Source organism: Lucilia cuprina, chromosome 5 (assembly GCF_022045245.1).
Source record: "Lucilia cuprina isolate Lc7/37 chromosome 5, ASM2204524v1, whole genome shotgun sequence".
In the NCBI taxonomy this organism is placed as follows: domain Eukaryota; kingdom Metazoa; phylum Arthropoda; class Insecta; order Diptera; family Calliphoridae; genus Lucilia; species Lucilia cuprina.
Window position 1 is genome coordinate 68,866,389 of NC_060953.1, and position 14,761 is coordinate 68,881,149.

Sequence of the window (14,761 nt, forward strand, 5' to 3'; positions counted from 1 at the left end):
GGATATTCACCCAAACCCACTTTTTGTTTTGTTATTTATATATTTTCACTTAAAATTGTTATCGACTAATTTTGTACAAAATGTTTCAATATATGTACATGTACGTGAAGTTTTTGGAAGATGTCTTTATACGTGGACTTATTCTTTATGCCTAATTTGATTATTATACTTATATCAATATTAATGTGGACACTGGTGTGATATTCGTCATGGGGCTTATAATGGGAACTTGGTTCAATTATGGACGGAGCTCTACAGAATTTAGAAGAGATTATGATCTTGAAACACATTTTTTATGTCGAATATAATTATAAGTTCACAATTTTGTAATAACTTGGGAACCTCATATCGTTACTTGAAACGCAAACGGCCCTAACTAACCAAACATACAAAATCGATTTTATTGTTGATTCTAATGTTCACAACAAATGTCCATACAAAAGAATTGGGCTCCTCCGACCAAAATTAGCGATTTAATTGACAAAAAACAAAAGGGCCAATATATCCATTTTATATACGCCATTGTCAACTATTATAACAACTGATACGTTTCAGTATTGAACAATTTGTTTATTTACTACAAATAAATCGCGTTGATAGAAACAAACTTTTTAATGTAAATAGTTTTGTGCTTCTCCTGTAAAATTTAAAAAATGTTAGATAAGGCCGTTTGCGTTTTAGGTGACAATATGGATGATACAGTCAAATTTGACAAATAGGTAGTAAGTAAAATGTTTTTTACAAGACTTTATTTAACTTTCATTGTTTGTTTGTTAGATGGTTTTTGAAACTGAATTTTCGACCAGTTCCCGTAGCCCGATTCGGGTGGAATTTGGGACAATAAAGAAATCTAAAGACCATGTACTTTAATGTTCATAAAATCTAAACTAAATTCGAAAATTCGGAGTTATGTTAGTATATTATGGTTGAAAATGTTACCATATTAATTATCTTTATTTTTTTATATTGGACGCTGTGTTTATGTTTATGACTGTTTAAAGCCCTTACACACTATTCTAATAAGCAAAATGGAAAAGTATAAAGTGTAAACATTTAAAGTCGTATAGTATTTTACAATTTTTTTAAAATTTTCTAAACGATTAGAATTTATAAATTCTATTTATGGCTGAGGAAAGTATAGCCGGGATAGCCGACCATATCATATCCTAATATGAGTTATTTTTTAATGAAGCACTAACGTTGAATTTTGTCATAATTTTAATAGATGAAATAAAGGACCTATTTTAATTATTTTCAATAGGCTTCGATCTTGCCAATGTGGCAAATTTCATCAAATTATCTTAAAAATAGTACACAAGGTTTACATGGAAAGCCAACCACACTGACGGACATCGAAAAGGAACATGATTCTAAGCCGATTAGTATACTTTAAGGTGGGTATTGGACAAATATTTTTGTGAGTCAAACGTCAGCACAAACCACTAGTGGTATGATTAAATACAGAAATAAAATAAAATTTAAATTGAAAATTAATTTTTTTTCTTTGATTTTTTATATTGAAGTTTCATTAAATGAAATCAAGTTTTGATTTTAAATGTAATAGTGTGGAAACAAAAATATTTTCTGTTTCTGATTAAAGAAATGCACAAGGATCCCGAATTAACATAAATTTAGAAAATAAATAATTATCTTTTATAATTTTTAAAAACTTTTAAAACAATATTTCATTGTTATTTGTTCTATTTTATTTATTTTTCGAAATTTTACAAAGGTATCGTGATTGATATCACAAAACATGTTACATGTTCAATATTTATCACGTGATCCATTATAAATATTGCTACTAATTTTGGATTTCAGAAAATTGTGGTTTTCTGTGATATGGAACAGGATTCATCAATATTACATGCTACACGTTCAATACATATCACAATACAGCAAATAATAATTAATGACAATAGGAATCCAGATGCAAATACAATATTATCTTTAAACATTTTAACTTGTTCCCATTACGCGAATAGTATGAAATTTTTAAAGAGCTTTTTTGCTAACCAAAACAAAATTAACCCAACATATTAAAATGTTATTTATAGAAATTTTTTTTGAACAAACAGTCGAACATAGCGAAAAATATTTGAAATCAATTTGGAAAAGGTAACTAACAAAAATTCAATCATTCAAAATTATTTTATTATGAATTAGTATAGAATTTCGGAAATCACCCGAAAATAAAGTACTTCTGTAACACATTATATGTAAGTCATTACTAGAGTACTTCTAAGTAATGCAGAGGGTAAGTAGTAGTCATTGAAAAGTAAGTGGTTATAGAAGTACAACCCATTACCGAGTTTTTGCTGGGGTCTATACGAAAGCTTATTCTATGAAGTATGGGACAATTCAGCCTTAAAATTTACTTTTGCTTTTAAACTGCGATTGAAAATTTTGATCTCAGAACAATATGTTTTCGTCTGTAATATTTCAAAATGGTTCTTAAAAATTGCGTACAATAGCTTCCTCCCGGGGTATGTTACCTTGATGAAAGACCCCATCTTGGTGTTTTGCAATCCCAGGAAAACAATGTGCTACCAGTACCATGCACTCCAGCATAAGTTATACACAGTGATGACATTACAGGAAAATACTTACAACGTGTCGCTTACAAGTAGGGAGGTAAATAAGTACTTAGACCTTCAACTGCAAATAAAGAGTTCACTACACCTCCAGTTAAAAGTTTCGACAAAAAAATTAGTTATTTTCATTTTTGTAAAAAACAACCATCAAAATGTAAGTACTTATATTATTTATAAGTCATTACTACACTCCTGCTAAGTAATGCAGACGGTATGCATTAGTAATAGAAAAGTAAGTTAAGTAAGTTTGCACCTTTAAAAAATATATATTATTTGAAGTTATCTTCTGAGAACGATTCACGAAACTGTGAATATACCAAAACCCATGAGCTTTCAAACATTGGGTGAAGATATCTCGAAGAAAAAAGAAGCCATGACATATGTTAATACTTTATGTTAAAGCTAATAGAATGGACTTTTATATACCACTTCATAATTAACAATTAAAGTTCTCTTGGAACTGTTATAACGTCTCATACATTGCGTTTTCTCAAATTTCAGGACCCGATATCTCGACATTCTAAAAATTTTGTAGGTCTGTGCATTTTTTTATATGTGAAGAGTATATAAACTTCTTCATAGCCGAATTTAGCACCATTCATATAAATTCATATAAATTTTTTCATTCGTATTTTTTTTAATTTATTTCAACACTTGACTATAATTATTTTATAACTTTAATAATAATTTTTCAATAATCATTATTGAAAATAACAATAAATTTGTTTAATACATTTGATATTTATGTTCTTGTGTAATCAAGATATGATTTGTAATTAAAACTTGAAATACTTCCATTAGGAAAATAAACAATAGATACGTTCACACTTTTAACACGTTAAACTAATTAGGCCAATATTTTATTTGTTCTTACTATGATTTGACAATTCCAACAGCTGATGAGATGTCTGCGATAACTGATATCTATAGTTTGAAGTATTGGAAATATAAAATGTTTATTTTTCTATATAGTAAAATCTTATCATACGATATAAATATGTTTTTTTTTGTCAGAAATTAGAAGCGTATAAAGTGTGATTGATGTGAAGAAAAACAAAAATAGAAAATAATAACAAATTGTTCAATACTTTATTTGGTATTTTTTTGAAATTAAATAAAAACTTATATATATTTAGAATATCTAAAGCTGTCTATTGAGTGTGTAATTAATCAATCATTATTGCTCTAAAAATATTTAAAGAAACCTACAAATTGCATCTTAAATGTTGATCTAAAGGCATATATATATTTAGTAAAAAAAATTAAACAAAGTTTAATTACTACAGCTTAACTAATACAAATTGTAGTTTTACTTAACAACTTAAATTGTTTCTTATATAAATCAGTATCACATTTTGTAATTGTTATTTTTTTTTGTGGTTTTAAATATTATTGACATATTTTCTCTTTTTAGCTGTAAAAGAAAATATTGAGGTTTTGAAATTGAGCCATATCCGGGCAAATGTTTTGACTAAACCATAGAAACCACAAAATGATCATATTTAAAATAACACATATATAGAAATCATCAGTATAACTTATTATAAGTATGCAGTTTACCTTAGCTGACAAAAAAAATTAAACAATATTTTTAAATTTTCTTAAACTAAATAAAACTATAAGTAGTTTGTTATTAAAACATTTTTGCTTTTCTAATGTTATCATAATGCAGTTTTTACCTGTTTTTTGTTAAACTTGCATTGCATATCATTTCATTGTTTTAGTTTTTTTGTCCTTTCTTTATTTCTAGCTTAATAAGTATATACTTTTGCCATAATCATGCTTAAAATACGCTTAATAAAAGTATATTAGGCAAAAAAAAAAAAAAATAGAATTGAAGAATAACCCAGACACAGACTGATTTCAATGTGAAGAACACTTAAATTTTTGTCTTTTTTAAATTACCTTTGTTTTATTATTCTACATATTCTATTTTATTATTTATATTTTATTGTATTTTTTTGGTTTTTCAGTTTTATTTTTCACTTATCTAGTAAGTCTACTACTAGTCATATGTAATCAAAATTTTAACTTGCAAATATTTCTCGTGTAGATTATTTTTTTTCTTTTCGTTAAGTATTCATTCGAACTACTTTGAAAAGATTAAATAATAAAAATTGTTTAAAAAAGCTGAAATGTAATACATGACATACGAGTACAAGTATATACACTGAGAGAGATTTTTATTTGACCAGTGGACATATTGTACTTACAAAACAAAAACATGGAAAATAATTCTACTTACTCAATAACTTACTTTTTAATTACTACATTATCTCTGCATTACTTAGAAGGAGTCTAGTAATTACTTACAAATAATACATTATGTAAATACTTATGGCCTTATTCATAATACAAAACTGACTAACTAACGAGCTTATGGGAATTTACATACAAGAAAGTTAGCCGCAAGATAGTTAGCATCTCATTTTTTACTTTTTAGCCTAGTGGACCTCGTAGGCATTGTTTTCTCAGAAACAAAACTATTTATTTAACTCCTTATTTGTAGGAGATAGAACTAAGTACTTACCTAACTCCCTATTTGTAAGCGAACGTGGTAAGCACTTGCCTTCAATGTGTGATGTTAAAATAGTGACTTAAAATGCTATTGTCTAAGTAAATTTTAGCAATTTAACCACTTACTTTTTAAAATAAGATTTTGTTCTGGAGATTTCCGGTTCTCTGACATGACTACACAGAACAATAGTTAAACAGATCGACTCAGAAAGAGTGGATCAAAGATTGGTAAAGGTTATATTCGGGGACCATCTTAACACCCAAATATATCAAGTTATACCTAAATATATCAAATTAAAAAAATATGGACTTAATGCATTTGTACCTAAAAAAGTTAAATTTAATATTCATATTAATTTTTTTTTGTTCAAAGTATATATTTTTTACAATATAAAGTTTTAAATTTCATACATTTATAACGTTTTTTTTGGCATTTTTTTGTTTTTAGTTAATTACAATACAAATAAATGATTATTAAGCTAAAGTCACGTTTTGTAAAAGTTTATAACAAATATTTTATAATAATAGTAAAATTTCCATAATATTGTAAATATTTGTTAAAACAAATATGCAGTAATTACAAAATTTATTTATTGTAAATATTAAAAAATACAATTTTCATAGTTTTATTTTGTGTGTCAATTAACGAAAAAATGTAAATAACAATAACAGTTTTTTATTATGTTCTTAATATATATAGTTTTTTCATAATTATAGCTTAAACTATTTTAAAATAGTTTAAAGCTATAAATGAACTGAAGTATTTCTGTTAAAACTTTTTAAAAGTATTGAAGCATATTGTTTAAAAAAAATCAATTTATTAACAAATAACATTGCAACATTTTTTACATCTGCAATATAATGATTTACGGCATTTATGTTAGTTTTTCAATAGAGAAAGTCATAAATAATTTGAACAGAATAGTCGTGAATATTTATCGCCTCAATTCATTTTGAAATTTTATTATAAATTCAGAATTTTACTTATTTTTTTCCATTACTATAATGAACTGCTGCCATTTAATTGCTTTTTGGTTTAGAGGTTATAATTTATGGTTAAATTTTATTTTGTTTTATTTAATCTTATAGATAATTTGTTGTTTTCTCTTTCATTAACAAATAATTCAATTTATTGTAATTTATATGAAAAATTCTATTATGTGAAAATTCGTATATATATAAATATAATTTATATTATTATCTCATTGTTAAGTATTTGATTTAATGTATAAAACTCAAGTAGCTGGTAAGAAATTAATAAAAATAAAACCAAACTTATCTATTAAATAAATGCACATATTGGGAAATTGATTGCTATATATAGGGAGATAGCTAAATTTAGAGTGACCAGTCGTTCATTGATTAATGTATGTTTATGGGCAATATAATAGATTTAATAAAGATTCAGCACGTTAAATAGGAGTTAAATAAGTACCTGACAAAAACATTGTAATGAAAGGTTCTCACTCAACAACTTACTTTTTAATTGGCGATCTGCATTACTAAGAAGGTGTCTAGTAATGACTTACTACACCCACTTAAAGTAATCCAATTGGTTCAGAATAACTTTCTTTAGCTATGTCCGTCAGTCCTTTCGTCTGTCTGTCTGTGTGCCCATGTAAAGCTTGTGCGCTGGTACATGTCGTTGGATGAAATTTAGCAGAAAGTCTTCTTTTGCCCTAACGCCATTGAAAATGGTTGGAATCTATCTATTACTTCGCTCATAATTAAACAATGTTATAATTATGTTAAATCTCAATAAAAATCGACAAAACTTATTTAATATAGGTCTTAGTTTTTGTAATGATCGGCCATCATTTGACCCTAGCGCCCATTAAAAGATCGCTTCTGAAGAAGACTTGCAGGTCAAAACTCACTTATAAACACAAATATCACGATTTAATTCTACATAAATAACTTTAAAGTAGAAGTAAATTCCTCATTAAGAAAATATCTTTTTTCGGAATTAGGGTAAAAAAAATTAAATGCTTTATTAAAAAATAATTTATATTTTTAACATCCTAACTAGTATAGGGTATCATATGGTCGGCTACGCCCGACTATACATTCTCACTTATTAGTAAATGTTTTTTTTTATTTTATATGGTTTTTGTAATTGCCAATAATGTCGAAACAAATAATAACGCAGTTCTAGTTGAGGGCAAGTCAATTTCATCAAATATTTGATAGATGTGAACGTTGCTTAACGGGCAAAAAAAACAAGATACTGTCTTAGACGGTCATATTTTAAATGAGATCAAACTAATACAGAATCTTTGTTCATTATGTACAAATAAAATAAATTTTTTTTCTTTTTGAAATACTTATAATTAATTACGCTTTAATTTCAAATTAAACCCTTTCAATTGGCATTTAAAATATTTCAGCAGAATATTACTTGGAAATAAACCATAATTGCTTCATAGTAAATAAGTAAACAAGGAAATGCCTATTTTAAAATTTTTGAGCATTTTCGTTAATTCTAAGAATTATTTAATATCTGTTTTAATTTTACCAACATTTTAGTGGGAATAAATAAAATTAATAATTTATTGTTAAACAGTAAACAATTATGCAAACAATAAAGCCATAGAAAAAAATATAAAGAGATAGAAAATTTGTTTGTCAAAAACAAATACAGGCTGACTTTGAAAATATAATATTTTAAATACACAAATTTAAATTAGATTTAAAATTTTGTTATTAAGTATTTTCACGGGGAAGTAGAAAAAGCACTAAAATAGTTTTACCACAACAAACTATTTTTGTGACATTTTAATTTAATGCCAAAGTTATAAAACTGCGCAATAATTGTTTTTTATCGAATTAAATATCTTTTTCCACTAGAAATGCAATTTTATGCGTAAATTATATAACTGACAGTTAAAAATAAAAAATTATAAGCAAAATAAAAAATTTAATAATAAAAAAACTAGTTTATAAACTTGACCCAAAAAAACATAAAATTTTATTTTTGAATTCTAAAAACCTGCACGTTTTCCATATAAATTCATTATCAATAACATTTAAGCGATTTTACGTTTATAATACTTAATTATAAATGTAAAAGCAATTACACAATTTTAGAATTATATAATTTTTAGAATTGCAAAAAATTAGCAAATAATAAAAATATTTGACAAATAACAAAAATGACAAAAAACCTACAATTCCTTTTTAAAAACATTTAATGTTTTATTTGTTAATTTCACCTTTTCATTGTTTAAATATTTGTTAATTTATTTCGAATTTCTTCCATTAACATCTTCATAAAAAATTCAAAAATTATCAAAGGCTTCTAGTACTGAATTTACAAAACAAAATTTGTTCAATAAACTTTTGACAATTTAGAAAATTTGTTAATTTTAAAATTTTTTAATTAATTAAATTTTAATTGTTTAGTCATACTAGCTGACATGCCAAGTATATATTTATTTATGAAAAAAATGTTTTATAATTATTGTCTTGAAATTATAACTCAAAGTTCAATGTAGCCCTTTAATTTGCTAAGATACCAGCATATTTGCTTATTAAAGCCACTTTTACATTATACCACAATTTATATGAACTGTCAAAATTTTGTGTAGAAGAAAACGCAATATGTAATAAAACCATTACACATGAGAGAGAATACGAAAAATTTTACAGTGATTCAAATAATAAGTGTAAATGCAAAAAATATAAATTATAAGATTTTTATTCTCTTTTTAAAAATTCAGAATTTATATACGTAAAGTCTTATAGGGTAAAGCCCACATAAGTCTTCATTCAATGCTGCAGCATATAATTATAAGTAAACTTAATCATATTTAATAAAACATGATTGTTAGAAACAACCAATTGAAGAATAAATCTTATTAATTAAATTTTTCTTCGTTTTGTATTGAAATAAAATTTAACCCTTAATTATTTTTCACAGATTATTAACTTCCCCATCATTTGATCATAAATCCATATCTATTAAAAATTTTAAATACATAATAAATACCAACTTATGCATGTTAGTAAGTTGTAATAGTTTGAATTTAAACATCTGCATACCAAAGTTTACACCTCAAAGTGTTTGAAACTATTTAAATATGCAGACAAAGAACACACAAAAATAGAAAAATAAAAGAATACAAATCTACATGCTACGAATATGTACTTTTCTAGTCAATTTTTACATGTACTACAAGATGGTTGGTTGGTTGGTACGTGTCACAATTTCTCTTTCTATTCCATTTTTTTTTTTTTTTTTTGGTTTATATTATTTGTTAAGTGCTTGACAATGGGAAAACTTGGGAAATATACATTTATATATGTAGATATAAATGAATGTTATATTCAACTTTACACACGAATACCTCGTCTATTTGAATTTAAATAATTGAATCCCCATCAGATCAAGAAAACATACCTTCTAAGGTTATTGCTCTAAAATTTGCACTTATGCAGACTGTTGATTTAAAAATAACGTTTGTTACCCTCGTCTAAAGTAAACTGTAAGATTTAATCTAAAACATTTTAAAATCTTTAAATCTTTATTTTGTTGAAAATATTGTAATGTTTAAGGTGACATTTCTGGGTTTTATTTCAAACTAAATTTCATCACTGAATTTTTAAATTAATGACTTTTTAATGGAGACAAAATAAAAAAAAATGAAGAATATTTTTTTATATACATATTTATGTAAGTTCAAGTTGTTGGGAGGACCTTTAAGGAAATTATGTCACCACAATAAATGATGGTATTTTATGAAAATATTAAATTAAATTATGTGTATCTAAGTGCTGTCATAAAGTCAACAATTTCGTTTTTTAAAGCAGCAATAAAACATTTTTTTATAAACTATAAAAATTACATAATTTAAATATTATTTAGTTTTTGGTGATTTTTTTTTACTTTGTTGGGGAAATGATATTGTTTGTAGAAACATTACATCATAGTGTTATGTATGTACATACTACATGCAGAGAAAAAACATGGTTCGACATGGTTACTATAACTAAACTATGTTTACTGTAACAATATATTGTTATCAAGAACATATAATTGTTATTTTCATTCGTTTTAAACAATTGTGTTGTTACTGCAATTATTTTCATTTTCAAGGCAATTATAAATTTGAGTATGATTCACTTAAACATAATTATTTTTTCAATAACTAAATAATGGTAACAATGAAAACATATTATGTTTTTTACAACCATTCAAACTTCCATATAACTATTTTGGATCATTGGAGCATAATATAGTCACGAATAACAAAAAATATTATGGTAAATAAAATATATTATGATAAGATGTTTTAACTGTATTCAATCATAATATGATATTTTAAAATCGTTTTTCTCTGCGTGTAGGGATGCCAATCGGAACTGAAATTTACAAATCAGAAAATTCGGAATTTTGAAATTTAAAATCTCGAGATCGTGGAATATTTTGCGATTTTGGAATTAAATGAATGTCCTTATTTTATTCGAATACAATCAGAAAAAATTCCGATAATTTTGTATCGGTATTTTGGGATTGGTAACCCTAAAACATTCATATTGCTTAGTTGTGCTCGTGAGTATGTCTGTCTGTCCGCTAAGATTACGTATCATAAACAAATCTTGGACTGACCCAAGGATAAATTCTATTGAAAATTTTAAAAATTTGTGCATTATGTCGTCGTGACCAATGAAGTTATGATCGTAATGCATATTAAGAAATTTAAAATCACATTTTTAATGTAAAGTTCTATTAACAAATATCTCATTTGAAGGTAAAACTAATTTTTCTATTTCAACTTAAAATCAATGTTGCCAATATAAGCAAAATATAACAAAAAAATAAATAAAAAATATAATTTTTTTAGACAAAATTGTTTCTGTTCTTTGCTTCTATACAACATCATTTACACCATAAACTAAATAAAGATTTATGACAATTGCCTTCGACTAGTTGCTACCGCGAATTTTAAATAAGTAGTGACAAAAAACAAAGAAAAAGTAACAAAAAATAAATAGATTCAAGTCATTTGCACAAGTAGCTATTTAAGGAATCGTCTAACGAAGAAGAACAAGAAAAAAATCTAACCCTCATTTAAAAGGCATTTGTTTTCGTTGTTTCGTTTTTATTTCTACACTTAATAATGTAGTTTACACTCGTACTGCTAAAGAATTTTCTTAATTTCTTTTTATTTTTCTTCTACGAGTATTTTGATTACAACCATAGTTGTTTTTTGCACCTCCACCTTTTTCGTACAAGAGAAATGAATAAATTTAAAAAAAAACAAAAATTGCTAATAAAATACTTGCACAATGGGCACATGATTCGTTTAGTAGTCCTATAAATGGAGGCTATGGATTATTTAATTATCAGAAAAATAAACATGATCCATGTCTGCATTTCATTAGACCATGTTGCGGATCATATACAATCATAATTTTAGCAAGGGAGTAGTTGAGGAGTTGTCTAGTCTATATTCTAGTCTATAGTCCAGTCTATAGTCTACTCTATATTCTAGTCTATAGTCTGGTCTATTCTCTAATATATTGCCCAGTCTATGGTCTAGTCTATAGTCCAGTCCAAAGTCCAGTCCATAGTCTAGTCTATAGTCTAATCTATAGTCCAGTCTATAGCCTATTATAGTACATAGTCTAATCTTTAGTTTTGTCTATAGTCTAGTATATAGTCTAGTCTATAGTCTAGTATATAGTCTAGTCTATAGTCTAGTATATAGTCTAGTCTATAGTCTAGTCTATAGTCTAGTCTATAGTATAATCTATAGTCTATAGTCTAGTCTATATTCTAGTCCATAGTCTAGTCCATAGTCTAGTCTATATTCTAATCTTTATTCTAGTCTATATTCTAGTCTATATTCTAGTCTATAGTCTAGTCTATAGTCTAGTCTATTCTCTAATCTATTGCCCAGTCTATAGTCTAGTCTATATTCCAGTCTATAGTGTGGTCTATAGTCTAGTCTATATAAATTTTCCATGCCTATTAAAAATTCTCGGAAATGCTTTGAATAAAGCCCCTCTGTGTGTTGTTATTTAAGTACTTCTTTCGTTGTAATTTAACCCATGAAGGGCATATCGTGCAAATGTTAAGTACATACATCAGGAACATCAAAACTTTGTTGCTGATGGTCCAATATGAAATTTATTTTCTGTTTCAAACTTTTTGTTTGTTTGTTTGCATATTTTGTTCATCTTCCTAATTTCTTCAGAATGTTGCATGATTTAAAAAGAAATCGTTTGTAGGCGTTTAAAATAAATTATTTTGCGTTTACTTTTTAGTCTGCTTTGGCAGCCATTAAGTCAGTCAGTTAAATAATATGACATCAAACCAGTCCATGCCAACGTAAGACCGACCCGACAAGTCAAGTCAATTTAAATCAACTGAAAACAAAAACAAAGGAAAACATCATCGTACAAGATTCTCGTGCATGTAATAAAGTCAAAGAAAAATCATCATATAGCAAAAGATAAGAAGAAGGCGTCTAATAAAATTGATGCGATGTGATGTTGTTGTTGGTGGTGTTTATCATTTTCGACTACTTGTCTTGTGTCATTTCTCCTTTAGAGGCCCATTCGTACAGGAAGTAAGCACGTGTTTAAAATGTGTTTTTCGTATACGTTGTTGTTTTTTTTTTGTCTTAATAAGCGTTATACGTTAAATATCGTATTTAGGGAAATTTTTAGTGTATGCAAATGTAAATTTACAGTGTGAGGAAAAATTTTAGATACTAAATAGATAAAATTACTAATTCTCTTCAAATCAATTCATTTAACTGTATTGGAAAAGCCTGATATTTTTGAAGTCAATCCAGATGGATAAACTTCTCAATCGATCGAGAGAATTAAAATTTTTCATTTTACTGTTTGGAATGACCCTCAATTAAATATTTTAAAATTATGTGTATGCTTAAAGAATGTATGATATGTTTTTTAACCAACTGTAGAACATACACTTACATATATACATGTGCATAAGTAAGATAGTGACTTAAATTTTCGTGCTTATAAACACTATGTAAATGTATTTTTTTTTTTTTTGCATAAAATATTGAGATTTATATTGATTATTGATGGCTCCTGAAATACTCTAGTTAAATATTTTTCCTGTTTTCTTCTTTACGAACTTTGTAGTGTGAAAATATCTTATTAAAAGGAGATAAGTTGAAGATATTGTTAAAATATGGGAAATTGAATTGTAATTCGATACTAAAGCGCACTAAGTAAAAAGAATTTATTTTTATTAATTTTTTACCTATAACAAGTCTTAGAGCAAACAATATTGATTTATTGTATATGTTTTGAAATTTCTTTTCCCGCTTTTTAAATTATAATTGGATTCTTATTTCTTTCTAAGGCGTTTCTTTTTTTTTTGCGTTGAGTCTAGTGCACATAGGAAGAATTTAAAAAGTACTTTACTGTAAAAACGGAAATGATTTTTTTTGTAAATTAAATTTTTAATGGTATTGTTAAAGGAAATTTTAATTATTTAATTTAATATTTAATCTTTTCACTTCCTTAAAATGATAATTCCTAAAAAAATAATTTTTAATAATTCGTTCTAATTCACAGTACTTTTTAATGCAATTTCATACAATTTTTTTAATTTAAAGTACTAAAAATCTTATATGGAATTTGGTACTCCAAAAAAGTACTTATCAAATTCCACACTAAGGTAATTAAGGTAATGAAAGTACTCGTGTCAAGATTTTTTTAACATATTTGTTAAAATATTTCCCAACCTTTTACAATTTCAAAACGTAACAATTTCATTTAAATTATAAATTTATTTTCACTCGTTTTCTTTACACATTTTCCATAATTTTTACATTAATTTTCACTACACACTTGATCACCATTCGTGTTTTACATTAGGGAAGTTTATTTATCTGGGATACTTTTTAGAAATATTTAATTATTACTACTTACATTAATGGCCAGACTTTTGTGGTTTATAATAAACATTAGGAATAACGAACAAAATTTCCGAAACAACCCAACAAATCCTGACATAAACGAACACCGTGCAACAGGAACTTATGCACACCACTATAGTGGAAAGTGTAATATACTCTAAGATGTACCAATCGGTTTATAATCACTTTCTGAGTCGACTAAGACATGTTCGTCCCTCTGTCTGTATGGCTGACTGAGGGACGAATACCTTTTGAGTAAACTACAGGTCGTTATTTTCTGGAATTTGAACCATTTGAATCACAACCAGACCTTCCGATTTGAGGTTTAAAGCTCTTAACTACGTCAAATATACTACTATCTTTCCAAAAATTGACACAACTTAGTGCCAACCCTAGCCAGCCTACAATCGCCCCTATAAAAATATCTTAATTTACTTATAACCATTAGTATCGCGATGAAATTTATCATAATAATTTTTATATAAATATGTATCCCTCCTTCCAATTTTTTGAAGATCATTTTACAAGGATATTTAACAATACAATGACATTTTTTATAATTTGATTAATCTTTAAAAAACTAAATATCAACTCTTCTGAACTACCCTATTATAATTACATTCATACAAGCCGATAATTGTAACAAACGTTTACGGAAATATTCTTGTTAAATGTTGCAGACATAATGTCGTCTTCTCCGCTTATTACTTGGTAAAAATAAAAATGTTTCATAAATGTCTGAATCTG

At 26.2% G+C, this 14,761-nt stretch overlaps 1 protein-coding gene across 7 annotated transcripts in view; it reads left to right on the forward strand.

Moving 5' to 3' along the window:
* LOC111677703 (bumetanide-sensitive sodium-(potassium)-chloride cotransporter) overlaps positions 1–14,761 on the forward strand; it is an 87,422-nt gene that overhangs the window by 11,546 nt on the left and 61,115 nt on the right. The gene's annotated exons all lie outside the window — the stretch shown is intronic.